Source organism: Pleurodeles waltl, chromosome 4_2 (assembly GCF_031143425.1).
Source record: "Pleurodeles waltl isolate 20211129_DDA chromosome 4_2, aPleWal1.hap1.20221129, whole genome shotgun sequence".
NCBI classification, from domain to species: domain Eukaryota; kingdom Metazoa; phylum Chordata; class Amphibia; order Caudata; family Salamandridae; genus Pleurodeles; species Pleurodeles waltl.
The window spans coordinates 420,359,498-420,376,615 of NC_090443.1; the positions used below are offsets into that span (position 1 = coordinate 420,359,498).

The 17,118-nt window shown below is 45.9% G+C and overlaps 1 protein-coding gene across 6 annotated transcripts in view; it reads right to left on the bottom strand.

Annotated features, from left to right (window-relative positions):
• PNPLA6 (patatin like phospholipase domain containing 6) overlaps positions 1–14,367 on the bottom strand; it is a 324,399-nt gene extending 310,032 nt beyond the window's left edge. For 2 of the 6 annotated variants that reach the window (XM_069231657.1, XM_069231658.1), the window contains exon 1: positions 14,114–14,367. The gene's annotated coding sequence lies outside the window, so the exon portion shown is untranslated. Of the gene's footprint in view, positions 1–12,962; positions 13,249–14,113 lie in introns of those variants that run through there. The other 4 variants (XM_069231655.1, XM_069231656.1, XM_069231659.1 and 1 more) reach the window with 3 other exon arrangements.
• Between the last annotated feature and the right edge of the window lie 2,751 nt (positions 14,368–17,118).

A 17,118-nucleotide genomic window follows, 5' to 3' on the forward strand; every position in this document is an offset into this window, starting at 1 on the left:
TTTAACAGCTGTGAGAAGTTATGTTTTATAGGTCTTGTGTGTAATATCATACTAATAAGCCTGTTAGCCTTGAAAATGTGTAATGTGCTACGCCCCCAGGGGCTAAATATATGGTTATATTGCATTACTTTCTCCCATACTTTTTTTTAAGTGATTATGCTCTCTAAGGACTAACTGTATTGTCACATGATCAGGTTTCTCCCAAGTGCTATTTTTAGTGTCCTCTAGGGGCTGTTCTGAGCATTGCAGTCAGCAATCTATAACATTTGCGGCACGAAAACCCACCACATAATGCTTTGCAGGGCATTACTTTTACAAAACAATTTTTGCTCATAACTCAGCCTGTGGTGGGCCTAGGACAATGGGATCACCTTAAAAACGCTCTATCTACATCATCTCTGGGTCACCACACTAGGTAAGTGGGGACCCCAAAATAATAACCTCTCCCACCATTCACTGTCTTTTAAGCTTTCTCATGGCTAGAACTTTTGTTTTACAGCTGGGAGAAGTTTTGTTTTAAAGGCCTTGTTTGTAATATCACTGCCGTAGGCCTGCTAACCCTAAAAACATCCTCTAGGGGCTAAGTATATGATACGAAATGTTACTGTTGTCCAGCGTCTCCATGCGTAGCAAGTTATGAGAGCAAGCCAAGGTGCAGACGTCACACGTTTCGAGAACTGAGGAGAAACAACAGGGATCTTGGAGGTATCCCTTGATGTTCTGTGGAGATTCTGGAGGCGTCCCCTGCGGCATTGCAGTTTGACGGCTGAGGATTAGAGGCAGCAAAGTGGTTGGAAAGTGCGTGGTGAAGGCGTGCGCATCTTTCATCTCTCTGCCATGCGTCTACCCACTGTACGGCTCGCATCCACAGCTATGGTGCCCGCGTTCTTTGGATTGCAGGGAAAATGTCAGCGACATGACGTAGCTCATGCATGTAATGTAGTGATGTCAGCACCATTTTGGGTTGGGGAGCTTTTGCGGCTCCAGCCTATTATATCGAGCATATTTAAGGCGAAAGAAATGCACTTTGGTGATGCACACACCAATCTCAGGGTAATAGCATACTTCGGTAATGTGCTCACCAAGATCAGCACATCTGTGATGTGCCACTGATTTAAAAAGCTTGCACAGCGCTGACAACTGGCCTCTACATTTCAATACATCTGCCTTTCAGCAGTGTTGAGTAGGCACTCCTGTGATGCACTCCACACAATAACATACTTTGTGTGTGTCTATACGCCCAGTGCGTGTCTTCTGAGATTCACACACCCTGTACTGTGCATGGACGCAAGGGCCAGATGTAGTAACCATTTTGCATGGCGCAAACTGTGAAAATCGCAGTTTGCGCCATGCAAAACAGCCATCGCGATGCACATTCCCATTTTGCGAGTCAGTAACGACTCGATAAATGGGAATACGACTCGCAAGTAGGAAGGGGTGTTCCCTTCCTATTTGCAACTCGCACCGCGATGCAGAATTGCTTTGTGACCGCGAAAGCAATTCGCAGTTAGCATCCATTTGAAGTGGGTGCTAACTCATTCGCAAAAGGAAAGGGGTCCCCATGGGACCCATTCCCCTTTGTGAATGTCGCTATAAATGTTTTTTCAGAGCAGGCAGTGGTCCAATGGACCACTGCCTGCTCTGAAAAAACGAAAGCAAATGGTTTCATTTTTATTTTGTATTGCAACTCGTTTTCCTTAAAGTAAATCGCTTTTTGCTACATCTGGCCCTAAGTGTGTAACTATAAAGTACTGCAGCAAATGGTCCTTGTGGCGTGTCGGTGGCACGCACACCTACTGTTTATTCTGTTGTGTATTTGTGGGACTATAAAGTACTGCCCCAAATGGTCTTTGCGGCTTGTCGGTGACACGCACCTCCATGTATGGATGCACAATCGAATAATAGATATTCTGTTGTGTGTACGATTCGAGAACAGGGTTGCATAGGTACTGGTGTAAAGTTAAGATTAGTTAGATAAGAACATGAATACGCCAGCAGTTGGTCTCACTCCACTGTTACCCTTGCTGCCCCATGCTGGTGAGAGCTTCAAATGAAGTGATCAGACTGGAAGGATTATTTCTTAAATTACTTCTCTGCTGTTGAGGAGGAGCACGGAGAAGAGTTTACATTCATAAGGAAGTATTCAGTCAGATGAAAAAAAAGAGCGGGTTGTTTCAAACACAGATGTGTTTAACAATGCACTTGAGGATATAGACAGTCATTACCAACGCATGTTTTTTGTGGCCATAGACAGATATGATTTTTTCTAACAGAAACAATCTAAAACAGAGAGTGTTGAAGATTATGTGGCTGCTCTTAAATAATTGGCAATATCATGCAAGTTTGGATCCTTAAACGATTAACTTATAAGGGACCAAATTATTATGCATTCAAACAACTATGGTGTTCAGGAGAAGTTATGGGTGTGTGGCGGTGGACCAATCAATGAAATTGTAGCAGTTGTTAAGAAAGCAGAAATGTCGAAAAGATGTGCTCAGGCGGCATTAAAAAAATGGGATGGGACTGATTTGGTGTAATGTTACAAATGTCAGAGGAAACGAGAAGAAGAATGGTAAGCAGAGTGGAAAGAAATTTACCTGCAAACAAAATGATAAAAGGTAAGAGCAATAAGAGTGACGCATGTTCAGCATGTTTCAGATGTGGGAGTAGGGGATATCTGACTAGAGATAAAAGTTGTCCCGCAACTAAAGCCAAGTGCTCTTACTGTGGTATTACAGGTCATTTTGCCAACGTTTGCAGAAAAACAAAGGTAGAAATGATTTGGTGAGGTGTGTGATGGAAGATAATGAGGAAGGGCAGGAGATAGAAAGCGAGTCGTGTAATGAAGGCATCCTAAGATTTGAGGATGCTGTTCTGGGTGTTAATGAAGTTATTAAAGAGAAACCCGTTTGCAAGATGACCATTGGAGGGGTTAACAGAGACGTGATAGATTCTGGGTGTCCCTACAACATTATTCAGCGTTTGGTGTGCGAAGATAAGTTTGGATGTGTTTTGGGCAATCAACTTATTCCTACAGATTTCCAGCCTGTTACCCCGACAGGGTAGAAGATCCGTATGGTGTGGTACATATCGGTCATCTTTCAGTTCAGAGGTAAATAAATGACAAGAGAAACTCTATATAGCATAAAAGGGACCTTCTGTCCTTGGGTGGATGGAAAAAGAAGTCTTTGCTATCACACTAGACCCTAACAACAAGGACCAGGTCTTGTTATTGAGTGAACATGTATATTCCATGAAAGAAGAGTTGTTGGAACTATTTCACAGTGTCTTTTCATGGAGTGTGGGGAGATTGAATGGATTCATGCACAATAGTGTGCTTAAGGAAGGAGCTATACCTGTTTCTGTTTACCATAAAATAAGTTATTTACCTGTGGGAGTGAAAAAAAGTGTGATAGGAGAAGTAAATAAACTAGCAAGAGATGGAATTATAGCACCAGTGGACAGTGCAGAATGGTTGGTACCCTTGGTGATGGCACGGAACTCCAATGGTCATTTAAGGCTATGTATTAATTTGAGAGACCTTAGCAAAAATATTGTAGTAGACACGTTTCCTCTTCCAAGGATAGATAAACCACTGTATAAATTAAAGGGAGTCAAGTGGTTTTCCACTACTGACCTATCCTAGGCTTATAGATTCCGCTACAACCATCCTGTAAGAGTTTGACTTCTTTCATTACACCGTTTGGGTGTTATGGGTTTGTACACATGCCCTTTGGCCTAGCATTTGTGGCTGTGGTGATCCAACGTTTGAGACATAGGTTATTCAAAAATCTTGATGGGATGAAGTATTTAAAGGATGATATACTGATGATGGGCAGAGACAGGCAAGTACATGATCAAAAGTTAAAACTCATTGTGGGAAAATTGGCTGCTAGAGAGATTACTGCAGAATTGAAGAAGTGTAGATTTGCCTTGAGGTCTGTGACATACTTGGGACATGAAGGCAATAGGAATGGTATTTCACTGAAAAAAGAAATGATCGAGTCTGTTTGCAATGCACCTGCACTGAAGACGTCAGATGAATCTTAGGATTTGCTGAGTTTTATTCTGCGTTTATAAAGAATTCTGCCATAAAAACATATGGGATGAGGCAGTTGTTTAAGGAAAAGCAAGAATTCAAATGGGGTGAAGAGCTAGAGAGAGACTTTGAAGCCAGTAAACAAGATATTTGCTCTGCTGTTTCTTTGCAGGGATTTGAAGTGTGTGCCCATGTTATAGTGACAATTAATGCCAGTGGCAAGGGACTGGGAGCAGGTCTGACACAGATATCAGACGAAGGAACAGAGAGCACTGTGGTGTATGCTTTGCGCTGTTTGTCCCAGTCAGAAGAAAAGTTCTCTGTAATTGAAAAGAGATCCTTGCAGCAGTGTAGGGGATGGAAAAATTTAGACAATGTTTATAGGGTTCTAGATCTACTCTACATACAGACCACAAACCACTTGTCAAGGTTCTTACATCTTATGGGGTGGCCAAGGCCGCACCTCGTACTGGAAGAATGACCCTCAGATTGCTGGATTTTATGTACAATGTAGAATGCTTACCGGGAAATACAAAACAAGGTAGCTTATTGTTAGAGTTGTTCCCCTCTACCTTTGATTGAACAAGTCTGTAGTTAATGAGATGAGTACTGTATTGAAATGGTCAACAATGGTCATGAGACAATTCTGAACAAGGACTGAGTTTCTGTTTATGAGGAAGATGAAACTTTGAAAACAGTAAGACAATTCATCACAAAAGGTTGGGCAGACAAAACTACATTACACAATGTGTGTACAAAATTGTTGAACATCAAAGAGAAGTTATCTGTTAGTGATGGAGGATTCATCTTAAGAAGAGATAAAGTTGTACCTGTCATGAACCTAAGGGAAAACAATTCTAGAAATAAATCATGAAGGACACCTGGGAATAGTCAAACTTAAGACAAGAGTGAAATCTTCTTGATAAAGCCTGGTTAAGATGTTAGGACAGAGATTTGACAGAGGCTGTTCGTTTTGTACCAGTTCTGCTGAAGCACCGTCAATTTTTTTTTAACTTCACCGGGTGAGAAGAAATGTCCTGAGAATCCGTGGGAAGAGTTCAATGTGTGTGGATATCTTGGGAGCCATTTTAAATGTTTGGGGTGTTTCAAATTATGTTTTTGTCCTAATAAACCAATCCTCTAAATGGCCAGAGTTTGAAGTATGTAATACGGTTAATGTACGTACTGTGGTTTCTTTTGTAGAAAATAAATTTCTGAGGGAGAGGATTCTCAGGTCTGTACTAAGAGGCACTGGACTGCAATGTAGTGTTGAGAAATTTGTGAAGTTTTTGTCCAGAAATGGTATGTTTGTAGTAAATGGTCACCTGCTGTAATCAATAGTAATTTACTAAAAGCACAAGGGGTGTGTAGGGAATGTTACAACAAAATACATGACATGAAGGATCTGCATTTAGTACCAAGTGCCTGGGTGAGAGATAAGTTGGGTTGCAAAACCAAGAAAGGTGGCAGAAAATTTACAGAGCCTCTCCAGGTGTAGGAAGTTTATTCAAGATCAGCACTGTTAAGTGATAATAAGATCTGGCATTCCTGTAGGATGTCAAGATGCAATACAATTTTGAATTGGACACATGATGGGGAAGTCTGCAGCAATATGACACAGTCCATTTATTGGGTGTGGAATATAAGGATGTCTGGAATCATTTCAGTGAACCCGTTGGAAACACTGACGGGAACAATAACTTAGTGCAAGGATCTTCTCCATTCAAAAGGGGTGAGATGGGTGTAGGCAATGGAGTATCTGAACAAAGTTCTGTTGAACTGTTGAACCTGAAATTTGTTGTGTTTCTTCTCATGTTGGAAGATCTATGGTGTTGACAAAAAATAGTCATGATTTTGTAATGGAGTAGAACTATAATTATCTACAAAAGTTATGTAATAGTTATGCTCCTTGTACCATTCATTTTATTGCTATTTTAAATCTTACGGTATTGTTATTTTAGTTGTGTAGACATGATTATATTTCAAATTGAGTTTGCTTTTTTGGGGTAAAACTCTATATGGATTATTAAGAAGGGGGGATTTGTGGTATCTAGGTAACGTGTTTCCAGGTTACCTGTTAGCTCATCAGGTTCTAAAATGTGGGACAGGTAGTGGCAGTTAGGAGTTATACTGGTGGTGACTGAAAGCCACAAGCTTGCTATCAATAAATTCATTCACACTTACCATCCATGGTGTGTCTCCTTTCTACACTTTCTACTATCTTCATCACACACACATGCTATGAACTGGGGTTCTGTAGTGGAGAGGGAAGGGAGAGGCAATGATGAGCATGAGTCAAGCTCGCAAAGAGCAGAACGTTGCAAAAATGCATGAATAATTAGAGAGGACCTAGGTAGGAGCAGACTACTGGATTAAGATCAAGAATTGGTGGGAGCTACCCAGACTTAGATCTGCTCTGTTGCGGCAGGCCGACACTGTAACCACCTCGCCTGGTAGGTAGCAGGGGGGGGGGGGGTCCATGTAAGACCACAAAATGTTAAAGTTTGAAAGTTAACGGTCAGCCCCCCTAGGATCTCTTCCCGGACCACAGTGTTGACTACAAGCAATGCATCATAATGGGGCTTTGGTGGGTGAATCTCAACTCAGTAAAGAGGCAGGTTTGAGCCACCCGAGACTTAGCCCAGGCCAACCTCATGGCACACACCAGGTGGGTGACCGGGGCAATCGGGTGTTCTTTACTCACTTAGGCTTCGCCCAAGGTGATGTAAATATTTAGATAAAGGATGCAACTAATTTAAATTAAACTGAGGTGTAGCATCTTTATTGTCTACCAAGTCCAATTATTCAGTGTGTCCAAATTACTGTCTGTGTGTAAATTATGGCAATAAATGTACTGTTATGCCACAGCCTAAAAGGGGTAGATAGCCGACTTCCCTCTTTTCAGCAAATTGCTTCCTGTCTGGTAATTCATTGCTGTGCCAGCAAAAAGCTGAAGGGAGTGCACTAACCAAGAGCCATTGATGCATGGAGGAACAAAGGCCAGTCAGGTGTGTGTTCCTTTCAGTTGGCCTCTATGTTGGCAAAGAATGTGCTGGTAAAAGAGACTTTAAATAATATGCTCTTACACAACAGAAAAACAGTAACGCCACTTGTCACTTTTAATATTTTGGAGATTATACCGTTAAGATAACAAGCTTAAGAACATGGGGGATGCTTGCATACATAGTGCACACATTTCAATAAATGCTTTATTGGTGCTACACAACCCTACCACGTGTCGCACACCTGGGGTGAGCCGATCAAATCTACCCAAGGCTGGGGTAGTAGGTGTCATGCAACAGCAAGTTCTCTCTCCCTGCAGTCTTCTGGCACACTGCAAGTTTGAAGAGTGTTCTTGTAGATAACACTTGCAGTATAGCCCACTATTGTGAGTTTAAGCCTGACTCTGATTGGTCAGTGCTCCCGTGGCTGACACCTTCCTGTCACTAATCTGAAAGCCAGTCAAACTCTCAGTGAGAGTGCAACTAAACGGTCCTAAAGCTGAACCTGGGCTGTGTCTCATTCCCCAAACACAGGAAATTAACTGGAGTAGCATAGAGTCCTGATAAACTGCAGTCCAGTCCATAGGAGCTCGTCACAGCACTGCTGTGTGAATCCGACACCGAGCCCCTATAACAGCCCCAATCCAGAGCACATATCCTAGCAAACCCTGCATGTTTGGGGCCAGCAGTCACTATTTTTACCCTAAGGGGACTTCAATCTACTAGTTGGTGAGCCCTTGAAGTGCAAAGTGCTGGTCACCAAGCCCACCCTGCTGGAATGGATGTTTGGAAAGAGAAAAAGTGGGGTTTGATGCCTTGAAATCATGATCACCTCTAAATCAGAGGCCCATGAGAAGCGATATTGGGCATGGCATCCCAGCACCCAGCAGAATATTGAGAAACAGGACTTTCTCTCATGAGCATTTGATAGCGAGCCATCATGGATGCGTTCTGAAAGGTGCTGCATCTATTAAATATGTTGCAGCTATTTAAAAGCCCTTTCTCAGCCCTTATATTGCTTAAGGTTATTTCTTACCAATACCGAAATATAATTTTCATGCAGCACGGTTAATCTTCAAAGCATAGATATTTTCTTCCAGCAGGCACCCACTCCTAAACAGATTGTGGAACAGGTGCCGTTCACAAGAGGCATCTCCATTATTTGAATTTTCTAATCAACCCGGAATAGAAGTACACACACTGGAAGAGATATACAAACTCAATATAGGTGTACCAAATCCATATCAAATATTGAAGAAAGACTATCCATGGAAAAAGAAAAGCACATTTGGGAGAACTGGTACGGTATCATGAGCGGCCCACAGAAGCTCAGGCCATTGGCAAGAGCCCCTGTTCTGGCTCTTAAGGACACCCCTCCTCCCCTGAAACAAATGTGTAACCCGATGTCCCGGAATTGCCGTGACATACGTTTTTGCATGTGCCGCAGTGACCAAACACTTTTTACCCACTCAACTACATGCCTTGGTCCTCAGAGAGGGTCACGTGGGAGTGGGAACTACAAATGCGGATCATGCTCACACTTTCATTGCCTCACTATGGTTATATTTCTTAACAGCACTGCTGTTACTTGCTCATATTTGACAAACCAATCAATTTAGGAGACACAGGCTGCAGCCTACAGATTTCCCACCTTTTGGGAGCATAGTTGAATTAACTTTAAAAGGTGAAACTCAACTCCATGAGCAGAAAGAGAGTTACCAACAAGACTCTAAAAAGTGGTCTTGTGTTCAGAAATACATGCCTCGCCTCCATCTGGACTTACTGCCTATTATCGGTGCACTGAACAGCTAATGAATGTGATAGCATGGCCACGATGCAAAAATTGCACTTATTTATGACATTCCATGTATTTCTTATGAGGTCACCTGAGTAAGAATGTTGGCATGTATGCTCTTTCTCATTGCAACTCAGAGAGGAGTAACAACTGAACAAGACGTTCAGGCAGACATATCAGAGCACGTCAAACTGTTGTGGCAAATGTAATTCTGCACACGCTTGTATGATTTATTATCTCCTATGTGTGACGTAAAGCACTCAGACCTCACAATGGAATGAGTAGCACTATAAAAGAATCCAATACAAAATAAATTGGTGACATTTAAATTGTTATTTGTGTAATTGCTCATACACAGATACAAATGTGTTGGCAATGTTGCCATTTCTGCAGGGTCATCTTGGATTTCTTTGACTTTCGTTGAACACTGTTTTTTCAGGCTACAGAACTCTGCGCACTGAACCCCTGTCAGAGGTAAAGTGTGCGTGCTCCTCTTTCAATATGATGATATTGGTATTCTCCAGTTTTGTTTTGCTTTATTATTTGCTCATAAGTCCCTAGTATATGAATTAAATGCCACCAGTGGACTGCAGCACTCATTGTGCCATTCTCTGCAGTGTGACTGTAAAGAAACAGTGAAGCATGTCTCCAGGCCAGTACAATTTTAAATACCTAATTCGCCCACTAAAAATAACTCTTTTCTTGGCTATCTTAAACATTTTCATTTTAAATATGTATGTCACCCCTCGGTAGGTCTTATTGCCAATAAAGCATTGTGACTGGCATTCAAAAGTAGGACATGTAAAAACTTAACGTTAAACGTCCTTGCAGTGAAAATATCCTCAAAGCTATTTTCACTGTAGCAGGGTTGTCGGTTTCATAGGAAAGCACTAAGATACAATATTATGTTAAATAAGTGACATCTTCACCTAGGAAACAGTTACAGATTTAATTTCTAGACTTTCTGAAATATTTATTACAAGCCCAATTCCCTGGGGAAGTCAGATTTGTAATACATGTTTTGAAAAGATTACTTTTAAAAAGTTACCTTTGCCTTGCCTAAAGTCCCTGGAAGCTAAACCTGAATTTTACTCTTGCTTTTCTGCCAGCAAGTAATTAGCATTTCAATAGGCATGAATGAAGTGTGAACTTGCTCACAGGACAGGCATAACATGCCTTGGGTGTGGTGAGGTGGCGGTGTGCCCTTGAAAGAATGGCCTGTGGGATAGGCCAAAAGACTTGATTAACTTTAAACTTCAGAGCACACAAACTTTACACTGCCGCACACAGTGGAAAAAATTACAAGGAACATTGCCCATGAGTCTCTTAGTGCCTTTCCCGAGGTCCTGGGGGCTTTAAAAGTGCAGTCCTCTGGTGGATTGGAGCTTGAAGGGCTAAAGTCAGAAGGAAAAATCTTTGACCAGGATGATCCTGTTTAGTGTATGCAACCTAAGCTTCATCGCGACCACTGTCAAATTGCACCTTTTCCACCCCGATCACTGGAAATTTGCGCATCATGGTGCTATTCCTACTTAAAAATGAATAAATTTTAAAAAATAATATATATGGTTTGTCTTATTGGATTTCTGTCATTTAGATGTTGTTGTGTTTATTAATTATCACTCTGTTCCAAAATTGCTTTGGGATTTTTTTTTTTTTTTATTGTTTTGCATTTCAATTTTATTGCGGTTTTAGTACTCCATAAATACTTTACACATTGCCCTAAGTTATGGCAGTGACTCTGTGCCATAGCTACCAGGGAATTGAACTCAGGTTAATTTAGTGACTCTCAGGGTTCACCCTTACAGGATAGTGATTACTACTTGAGGAGGGTACTTAACCCCAACACGTAATAATCCAATTTGTTACAATCTGGAATTCTTACAGTGCATGCACATCTCTTACATAGGTAGATTGAACAAAGTCAATAACCTACCTCAAAATCATAGTTTCTCTAAAGTACTTCTGAAGTGGTAAATTGTGGGAATTTGTTAATTTACTTTTGCTTTGGCATTTAGGTATTGGGACCCACATGGCTCCCGGCCAGGATGATAATGGAAAAAAAGAAGGCCCTTTGAATCACGCCTTTATTTTGTTCTTAGCAGGCAGTGAAAATAAGAAATCCCCCATGGCGCCTGCAGGTTGCGGCTCTGAACAGAAAGCAGACAAACTGCAGGTGCTGCACAACTGCGACACAGTGCACGAAAATTACACTAGGACAAATTCTGCATGTTTCACTAGATGGGCTGGAGCCCCCCGGGGCTTAACAGTTGTCCCCCTAATCCTCAATATATACCTGCCCCAACCTCCTGCTCTCATCGACTTCTTGAAGCCAAACTGTTAGGACTGGTTTCGTGGCTGTGTGTGGGTTGGGTTTGTGGAATGTTGGGCTCGTTTTTGGCTATTCCTGGGCTAGTGTAATATTTTTTTTTAAAGACTAGGCAGCAGTAGCAAGCAGCACTGTGCAGGCTGTGGGTGTTGTTATCACATGCAACATGTATGGGTCAATCGCACTTTGAGGGCAGAAGAGCAAGGATGTGTCAATATTTTTATCTTTTTGATAGTTTAAGAATTTAGAGTATTTCACTGCCGCATCTCTCTAATAGTACCGCACACACTGACCACAGCACGTCCAAAGACCTGCGCACCTCCCTTTACTGACCACAACACTTAAAAAGTCTAGAGTTGCTCAACTTACGTGGGACATTTGTTTACTACCCAGTTCATAAATATGGTTCACTTGACTTTTGGCACTCAGCCTTTTTCGGACCAAGTCCGACACTGGTTGTCATCGTCTGTCCCGACTCATCTATATAGTTGCATGCAATTCAGCATAACCCAAAGGAATAGGTGGACTAACAAGCCTTCGACTTAACAGGATAGAAAAAAACTTGACAGTCAGACGTTGTGACACTTTTAGGTGGAACGAGGTAGAGAGCCACAAAAGACTCCCTGCGGCAATGATCAGATTGCAACACTGCCATGTTCCTGTACAAAATGTTCTTGCCTTCAGCCAGGGCACCCGTTACTCATTGTTCGTTTCCACCGTACTGGCCCCTGCCCAGTCGCTGCCTCGGTGGCATAAACACCCCTCCCCCAAGACCATATACAGTGGACAAGTGTGCATGTAAATACTGAGAAACAGGCGGTAAGGTATGTTCAATCAGCATTCAAATCAGCATTCAAACACAAGGACATCTGCTGGAGCCTATGGAGCAATATGCATGTAAATACAAAGGCCTCTCGGGAGGGCTGTGGACCAATGTAAATACAAATACCGGGACATGCACTGTGATGTATGGAGAAATGTGCAAGTAAATACGGGAGAATTCCACGAAACCTGCGGAACAACGTGCAAGTAAATGCAAGGACATCTGCGATTACATATAAACTATATGCATCTAAATAAAGCGGCACCCTACGTAACCCGTGGACCAAAGTGCATGCAACGGTGACATACGGAGAAATATGTATTTAAATACAGATGCAACCATTGTAACCCGTGAACCAGCGTACATGTAAACAGAGTAACGCTCACATGGGCCTAAGATGCATGATGCGCGAAAAAACTGGTGCGCTTCTTGGCCCTATGGGTCAGAATGCCTGCAAAAATAGTGACGGTAACAAGAACCTTTGGTCTAACATGTAAATACTAGGACAATTACGGTAAAGCATCGATCGACATGCATGTAAATCCTGGGTCATCCACAGTGACATATGGAGCAACGTTCATTTACGTGCTGCGGGTTCATCAACTAATGTGCAAGTAATAAAAAAGAAACATCCCGAGCAACCCATGGATCAATGTGCATGTAAATAAACGGGCATCCTTACTAACTTACGGCTCAATGTACCAGCAAATTCAAGAGGACATCCTGGGTGACAACACATAAACACAGGGTCAGGTGCCTATGGACCAAAGTAAATACAAAGAACTCGTCTGTATCCTACGGGCCAGAGCCCGTGCAAATACAAGACGTCAACAGTAACGTACGAACACCGCAGCACACTGTGGTCTTTGCCCTGCACTATCGCTCACGGCAGCTGAAAGCCCCATCTTAACCGTGCCAGCGCCTGCTGAATCCTCCATCCTTCATCTGCACGTCCTCCTGTTCCTCATACTCACAGTGCCCGCAGATGTCAAGGGCCTTACCCAACCTGGGCATTGGCCCCTTCTCGCTCGAACACCCGTGTTTCCCGCAGGTCTTCGACCTCCACAGGTCGCACTGGCGGCTGCCATGCACCCTGAGCAGTCAGTACAGCGCTGCGGGTACCGGTCAACCAGCGCAGAAACGTCACGTCACACTCGCACCGCCATCTTGGATGAGGCAAGAACTATAGGTGCCGGTGAGAAGCGTACTGACTTCACTGCGCACCGAATCCGCCCTCTCCTCATTGGCTTTATGTCACGCTGCGGGCACCAGATGGCTAGAACGCTAAAGTCAAATTAGAGCACGGGGACAGACAAATCAACCCATTCAAACGTCGGACGTTCAGTGTAGGTCGCACAGCTGCCGAAATCCTAGATACTCGCCTGGGTAGTCCAGTGCAGATTTTTTTTCTTTGCATTCTGGAACAGAATTGGATTGGGACTAAAAATTGGCTTGGCCACCCTTGTGGATCAGGATTTTTTGTGAAGCATTGCTTGGTTAGCATCAGGGGGGGCTACTATTAGGAGCACTTTGTGTTAAACAAAGCTTTTTAGAGCTTGAAATGACGGTAAAATTGGTCAGGACTGAAAATTCCCATTATTACACTGCACCTCAGCCATTGGTCTCCTGACACACATCCTCAGGTCAACGATTGTCCCTTTGCCCATGCCCATGAGTCCTGACTCCCCTCTGGCCCTTTTGGCACGGAGATTCCTGCTGATTTGTGGGTGGATTGGAAATCTTACTGTAAAAAGTGAGTGGAAGAAACGGTTCCTGGGCACGGACAATAGGGTCCCGGGAGGGAGGAGGAGGAACGAGGAGTTCCCGCCCGGGGTTTTTGGGAGAGGTGGTACGACGCGGTTGGGCGCCCGGGGTGCCAATTTTGGGTGGGTGGGATAATTATATAAGCTGACATTTTGTGGCCACAGGCACCATTTTCAGAAGGTGACCTGGTGGCCAGAGCTTTTTTAGTTCGGTCCGTTCCCTTTTGCACGTGGCTGAGTGGCGGATAGGAATAACCACTAATTGGTTTAATAGTATCTACATAGACAGTGAAAAACAAAGTAAGAACGTTTTTTTGAGGTTTTTGGTAGTGAGGAAAAATTTAGCACGTTTGCAGCCGTACCTGCAGTCGACGAAGTCGAAGTTTCGTGTCTGTGGCAGCGGTCCAGTGGAAATGTCTGAGGAGAGCAAAGTTAGGGCAGCCTTGGCACTGCTGAGGCAGGCCGGCCGCATGGACCTGGTGCGAGAGGAGGCCCTCACACCCGGACGCCCGGCGCGCAGGGACTCGGCTGGAGTGGCAGCGGCGGTTGCGGCGTGTTCGCTGCCGCGCGCTGGGCCAGGAGGGCAGGTGAGAGGAGTTGGCCGGGGGGCGGGCGATATGGAGGCTAAGGGTGCGGTTCGGGCGGGGAAGTGGAGGGCCGGGAGGCGGGAGGTGGGCCCAGGGATTCCGAGGGCTTCCCTTGAGGCTCCGAGCAGGAGTAGTGGAGCGGCGCACCGCGTCGGGAAATGCGCGCTGGGAGCAGCGCGCCTCCCCGGAGCAGGAAAGACAAGGAAAGGTAATGGGGCCCCGGGGGCTGGCAAGAGTAAGCGGAGGGGACAAGTGGCAGTCTCGGGCCTAGCTGGGCTGGTGGGCCCGCCGGTAACAGGTAAGGTTGGGAACCGGGAGAGGGAGACCAAAGGGGGCAGCAGGGAAGCTGTTCCCCGTCTCCCAAGGCATTGTCCATGAGCGAGGGCATGGGTGCTGGACAGCATGGGTGGGCATTGAGGATGGAGGGCCCCAGAGACCCAAGGGTCCCCATTTCCACAAAATGGCCTACCATGCTGCAATGGAGCAGCAGTGAGGATGAAGGGGGCCTGGGAGTAGAGGAGGGTGGGTGGTCGGGGAACGAGGAGCCCTTATCTTTTAGGGCCCAGGGGGCCCCCATGCAGGTCTACAGGGTCCCTAAAAAAGGGAGCAAGTTTGAGGGTGGTAGAGCTAGGGTTGTGGAGGAGTGTCAGCCAAGGGAGGTTGGGTTTTTCGAGCAAGGGCCGGAAGAGTTAGTTTCAACCCCTGGCACACCGGACCTTCTTTGGCAGGATACCTTGGACTTCGAGAAAGAAGACCCAGGTGAGCAGGATGCTCCTCGGTCACCCTGGGACGAAGTGAAGGCGGGGCCTGGGGAGCTAGCCGGATGACATCTGCAGGAAGGTGCGGAGGACGGCGGAAGGCTGCGGACGCTCCTTCTGGGTGGTGTGAGTTTTGCGCCCCCTGACGCCGCTGCTTGGGAGGAGCAACGTCTGGGCCTGTCAGGTATACGGGAGAAGAGTAGGGTTTTGGCTACAGGCTGCGTGGTTTGTGGTGGCTGCGGTGCGATTGGCACCACAGGGGCGGTTACGCGGCACGCTGACGAGTCAGATGAGAGCTTGGAAGAAGGAGAGTTGGGGAATAGTGGGAGTGAGGCCGAATGGTGGGAGCGCGGGAAGGTACGGGGGGACGCTAACCCTGTCCATAAGTCGTTCCAGGTGGAGACGCAGTTAGTAGGGCGGCCAGGGGGCCGTAGGAAGGAGCGTGCTGGAATGGAGGTGCGGATGGTGCAGGAGCGGCCCCCGTTGCTCTCTCCAGGTAAGGAGTCTTCCTGCTCTATGGTCTCGGTGGCTTCGGAAGCAAGAGAGGATTCGGTGCGCTTGGTAAAAGGGGTGTATGTGCAGGACACGGGGGTGCCAACGGAAGTCGGGCGAGCGGGGAGACTGCACCAAATGCGCAGAAGAAGGAATTACTCCGCGGTGAGTCGGCGGGTAGTGAAGGTCAGCAGAGGCAGGCGGCGAAGGGCACGAAAGAGGAGAAAGAAGGGGAGCCGGCCTCAAAACGGGGTAAGTTGCCCTATATGGGCAAGGCGAAACCTTTAGGGGCACATTTAATGCAAGCCACGAAAGACAAAATTTGGAAAGGGGAATATGTGGATGTACTGAAATTGCTGCACCGAGAGGTAAGGGCAATGGAGGGCTCCAAGGAAGAGGAATGGGAGCTTTCTAACAGGCCGAAGGTGCCGGTGAATATCGAAAATTGGACGGCGGCCTTCCTGATTTTTGCGAGAGTTTATTGTGAGCGGTTTCCAGAGAGGGTGGTGGCTTTGTTCAAGTATATGGACATCATTCGGAAGGCTCACCTTAACTACGGGGTTATGCGTGGCGACAGTACGACGAGGAGTTCAGGGCACGCATGGCTAAGGATCCTGAAGTGCAGTGGGGTGAAATTGATTTGGATCTGTGGCAGCACACTATGGGGCCGGCCAAATTCGGGAAGACAGTCTTTACGGCCAGCTGTTTGCCTATAATTTATCGGCCCTTTCGGGAGCACCCCACCCAAGGGGTGGGGTCCGGGGGCGCTAGCCCGGGTAGCTCCACCACCACAGGGTCCGGTCACTCCGGGGCCTGTTGGGACTACAATAAAGGCTTGTGTACCAGGGAATATTGTAAGTTCCGCCATGAATGTTCGAAGTGCGCGGGACGTCATCCAGTCACGTCTTGTAGTGGACAGCAGAATACCTCTAGCTCGGGGGGAGCCCATGGTGGGGGACAGGCCAATAGCTACGGGGGGCAGCGGCAGCGGCAGGGTGTTTCAGGAAAGGGCTCTTACGCCAGTTGACGTAGATCGCCTCGAGTTCTATTTGACGGAGTATGACAGACCTTTGGACGCAGACTTGTTGGTACAGGGTTTTCGCGACGGTTTTCGGTTGGGTTATCAGGGCCCGCGGGTACGGCGGAGGGCAGAGAATTTGCGGTCCGTGCGCGGCAAAGAGGAATTGGTTCAGCAGAAATTAGCGAAGGAAGTGCAGGAGGGTCGCATGGCTGGTCCTTTTTCGGTTTGGCCCCTGCGGAACCTCACTGTATCGCCTATTGGCGTTGTCCCCAAAAAAGAGAGAGGGCAGTTCCGGTTAATACATCACTTGTCTTGGCCGGAAGGATCGTCGGTCAACGATTTCATCCTGGAGGCCTTAACCAAGGTGTCTTACGCATCGGTGGATGTAGCGGTTACCATGGTGGAGCAGCTGGGCCTAGGGGCTCTGATGGCAAAAACTGACATTAAGGCCCTCATTCGGACCTTGGCGGGCGGCTGAGGCCGCCCGCCAAAGTCCCGCCGTCAGGTTA